At 39.4% G+C, this 5,067-nt stretch overlaps 1 non-coding gene across 1 annotated transcript; it reads right to left on the reverse strand.

The window, feature by feature from the left end:
• Positions 1-3,753: 3,753 nt before the first annotated feature.
• LOC141687937 (small nucleolar RNA R71) lies at positions 3,754-3,860 on the reverse strand. The gene has a single exon (XR_012561414.1). It is a non-coding gene; the product is annotated as a small nucleolar RNA R71 (small nucleolar RNA).
• Between the last annotated feature and the right edge of the window lie 1,207 nt (positions 3,861-5,067).

A 5,067-nucleotide genomic window follows, 5' to 3' on the forward strand; every position in this document is an offset into this window, starting at 1 on the left:
TGAGGAATCTGTAAAGGTCTAACCACTTGTTTCTTAGTGTCAGCATTTACCAGGTCATTAAAGTAACGTTTTGCAACTTTGAAAGGTGGAGTTAAGGTACTGGATAGTCGAGGTTCATCAGTACAAAAAGTATATATAAGGTGACAGAATCTAGCAAAGTAGACAACATTCCTATCCTCTGTCATCCTATCCCCAATAAAACCTAGTACAACAGTTGCAAAATCAAAATGAGTTTGGTTAATGATGGCATACCCGATGTGCTGACTCATTATAGGGATGGCATCAAAATTTAAACACTTGTTCCCAAAAGCTTTAGTGATGCAGTCGAAGAAGAAGCTCAATTCCCTCCTGATATGAGCCCGTTTCAACTGCCCAAGCTTGGCCAAACTCTGCTCATACCCCAAACTGGTCATTAACTCCTGAAGAGCTGATTCCTCTGAGGTTGAAAAAGTACATCCTTCTGGTAGATGTAGAGCCTTGCGTATTATACCAGGAGTGACTGCATATGGAGAATCACCCACTTCGAAAACAATACTAGGAGTACCATTTTGACCACCATTATCAAAGTTTCCAGTCCTCCAAAATGTCAGAACTTGTTGGCTTGAGAAGACTGAAGGTTGGTTCAATGCATACCCGATTTCACTGTGTGCAAGAAGATCTTGCACAAAATGCAATTCAGACGGAGCTTCAGCATTATCAAGAATTGCAGCATAGTTGTTTGGAACAAATTTAGCTCCATCAATGATTAAATCCTTAGGTGCCATGAAATTAATCGAGATTTATAAGTGTCTGTTAGGTGTTTGATAGAATGTCTATATGAAAAACCAACGTTAGAAGAAGAAAGAGAGTAAAAGAAAATAGAGAGAAAAAGTATAAAAGTGAATAAAAGATTAGAAAATCCTCTCTCTGTCTTACTTATACTTTTAAAAAAAATGTAACCGTTGGACACCTGTCAGACATGCAGTAATAACGAATAGTTAATGGGCACGGGAAAACAGTAATCATTACTTATCCACTTGCAGTTTTTCAAGGAAAAACCATTCCACTTACCCATTTATTCCATTAATCAAGGTAAATCAGTTTTAATTCAGAATTGAAACTGTTCCCACTTATTCAATTTTTTTTTACTGCAACACCAATATTCTGAAAAAAAATTCGAGTGAAAATGACCAAAATAAATCAGATGAGCAAGTACTGATAAAGTAAAATCAGAACTTAATTTAAAATAAAATTTATATGGTCAACAGAATATGAATATTTATCAGGATTTATCAATGCATTACAAAATATCTCAGAGACAAGATCTTGAAAAAAAACAAATTTCATTAATATATCAAGAGAATACATTCATGAAATTTAAATTATATCAGAACTTTTACAAGATTGCCCTAAGCAGTTAAACCTAACGTCAACAGCCTTTGTCCTAGCTCAAGAAGCAGGGCAAGGCTGATGATGAAGAAAAACAGGAAGAAGAAAATAAATCATTTCTTCTTCCTACTCTCGACAAACAGAATAGCGAGTCGTATGATTCGCTCTTGCTGGCGGAGAGCTTCCAGCCTTTCCTCCTCCAATCGCTCCAGATGGCGATGGTAGTCCATGTAGAAGAACAGTGATAAGTGGCATTTTATACCACTTAGAACGTCTTAAAATGGCTTAAATTGGTGTCTTAAAATCAAGTATTTTGTGTATTTGATGCGTTTTTCTAGTGTTTATGCATTTCAGGATATTAGTTGCATTTCAGGGGAGGAATCATCAAGAATAAGCCTTGGCATGTGTTCACCATTGCGAGAGGAAAGAAACGGACAGATTACGGCGAAGAAACGGAGTAAAAACAGACCATTTTCCAGTAGGGGTCTGAGCGCCCGCTCAACAATGCTGAGCGGCCGCACAGCAAGCTGAGCGCCCGCTCAGCTATGCTGAGCGGCCGCGCAGGAAGCTGAGCTCCCGCGCGCAGGGTCGGGAAAAAAGATATATTATTTCAGGACTTCTACTTCTGTTTGGTTTCACTTCTATGTAATCTGAGTTTTATGGGACTATTATATAAGTAGATTTGAGACGTTTTCACAAGTGTGGATTGAAGAAGATAGTAGTATTACGCAAGGAGCAAAGGAGATAAAGAAGAAGACCGATTTAGCACACCGCAACGAAGAGGAAGCATATTTTCTTGTGATTCTTGTTTCGTTGTAACGTTGGATGCTAGTTGTCTTGCTTTGAACTTATTTACTCTTGTGACGTACTCTGTTTTAATATAATTAGTTTAGTTATTATTTTCTTGTGTTTGTTTATCATGATTTCATATGAACCCATGATGACGATAAGTGCTATTATGGGCTAATCGTGATCATGGGGTTGCAACGGATTTATTATGGAATTCTTTAGTTAATTGTTTAATACTTTAGCGTGTGATGATTGTATGATATATAGTATTGGTTGTGCGTATTCGTCTTATGTGCGTCGCGAACATATAAGATAGGGTGTTAATCTCTTGTGAAGCGACAGTGGATCTTGAGATTTAGAACTTGCCATGCTAGCATAGGTTCATGTACGTTGTGCATGATTAGTGGGTAACTCTAAAAGTTTTATTTGCCCTATTTAATCAAAAGGAATAAATTATGCTTAAATTGTTGTGTTGTCAATTTCTGTAGACATATAGGAACTCAACATAATTGATGACTATTCAACTTCTATCTTAATTGTGGACGCTTGGTAGAATGGTATTAGTACAATGAAAGTTGGCTTTTATCAGTTTCGTGTTATTCGATTAATATCATCACTGTCACATGCTAAAGGTAATAACAATGGCTATTGAAGGAAGTAATAATGAAGTTGTGATCTCATGAGTATTTTATTATTGATAATTTGAAGTGTTAAGTAAGTGATTAATTAAGTAGTTAATTGTAGTTAATATTTAATCAACAATCTTAAGTGTTAGTGTCTTAACATTGAGAAGTAATCATACATTGGTGAGTGAGTTTAATTAGACAATAATTTAGTCTGAGTCTTTGTGGGAACGAACTAGAAAGTATTCTATATTACTTGCGAACGCGTATACTTGCGTGAATATTAGTGCGTGATTTCGCCCTAACAAGTTTTTGGCGCCGCTGCCGGGGACTCGGCGTATTTGTTTAGTTTATGTACTTACCATCATTGGTCATTAGGACTCAGTGATTAGGACGTAGTAGTTAATTATTGTTTCCGGTTGTGTTTCAGGTACTTTAGCAAGCGTTTATGCAAACTCGTTCTCGTGCTCGCAAGAGGACTTTAGATACAGCTGAGGAGACAGACGAAGTTCTTGATATTCCGGAGAAGTTAGATTTTGAGGATTCGGATTCAGGAACTGAGCGGAAAGAACCAGTAAACATGGGAGATCGTATTGTTCAAGCTGATCCAGCTCTTATGGATTTTTCTCGGCCTAAAATTGATGACATTCAGTCAAGCATCCTTCATCCGGCTATTCAAGCTAACACCTTTGAAATCAAGCCGGGCACTATTCAGATGGTGCAGAATTCTGTTTCTTTTGGAGGAGCGGCAACTGAAGACCCCAACATGCACATAAGGAATTTTGTCAAGATCTGCAGCACTTTTAAGTATAATGGCGTGACTGATGAGGCTATCAAGTTGAGGCTTTTCCCATTCTCACTGAGGGACAAGGCTAAAGACTGGTTACATTCTGAACCAGCTGGGTCCATCACTACGTGTCAAGATCTTGCGCAAAAGATTCTGGTGAAGTTTTATCTGATGGCAAAGACTGCTGCTATGAGGAGTGCTCTTACTTAGTTTGCACAGCAACCTACTGAATCTATGTGCGAGGCTTGGGAACGCTACAAGGAAATGTTGAGAAAATGTCCATATCATAGAATGCCGGATTGGATGGTGATCACTGGTTTCTATAATGGTTTGGGGGCCTAATCTCAGCCCATGCTCGATGCAGCAGCTGGAGGCGCCTTATGGGCTAAAAGCTATACTGAGGCATATAATCTTATAGAGACGATGGCTGCAAATGAGCATCAAAACCCAACTCAGAGGATGATGTCAGGCAAGGTAGCAGGTATTCTGGAAGTTGATGCAGCCACCGTTATTGCAGCCCAGCTCCAAGCGCTATCAATGAAGGTTGATTCTCTGGCTACATATGGAGTTAATCAAATAGCTATGGTTTGTGAGCTTTGTGCAGGTTCTCATGTTACGGATCAGTGTTCTCTTGTCAACGAATCTGTTCAGTATGTGAATAATTATCAGCGACAACAGCAGCCTGTGCCAGCGACCTATCATCCTAACAACAGAAATCATCCAAATTTCAGCTGGGGGAATAATCAGAATGCTATTCAGCCACCATATCAGCAAGGAGTGAGTAAACAGTTTAACCCACTTGGATTCCAGCAACCACAGCAGTATGCTACAAGGCAATCATATCCTCAACAGGGAAGTACAGCTGCACCTACTAGTGCTGATTTTGAGGAACTTAAGCTGTTATGCAAGAGTCAGGCGGTTTCTATCAAGACCTTGGAAAATCAAATCGGTCAATTAGCCAATGCAGTGCTCAATCGTCAACCTGGCACTCTTCCCAGTGACACGGAAGTACCAGGCAGGAAGGAAGCTAAAGAGCAAGTCAAGGCTATTACCTTAAGGTCTGGAAAAGTTGCTGATGCTGAAAAGGCAAAAGAAGGAGAAGCTGAAATTAGTGATGAAGAATCTAAGTAAAAGGAGAAAGCGGCGGAACCAAGGAAGACTACTGTTGAACACACTCTGCCTGAGGCTAATACAGGGGAGAAACAGCTCTATCCTCCACCACCTTTTCCTAAGAGATTACAGCAACAAAAGCTGGATAGACAGTTCGGGAAGTTTCTGGAGGTGTTCAAGAAACTTCACATCAATATACCTTTCGCTGAGGCTCTGGAGCAAATGCCTAGTTATGCGAAGTTTATGAAGACTATTCTTTCAAGGAAGGTGAAACTGGATGACCTTGAAACCGTTGCTCTCACGGAAGAATGCAGCGCTGTTCTGCAGCAAAAGTTACCACCAAAACTGAAAGATTCAGGAAGCTTCACCATTCCTTGCACCATTGGCAAT

The sequence above is a fragment of the Apium graveolens genome, chromosome 9 (assembly GCF_009905375.1).
Source record: "Apium graveolens cultivar Ventura chromosome 9, ASM990537v1, whole genome shotgun sequence".
In the NCBI taxonomy this organism is placed as follows: Eukaryota; Viridiplantae; Streptophyta; class Magnoliopsida; order Apiales; family Apiaceae; genus Apium; species Apium graveolens.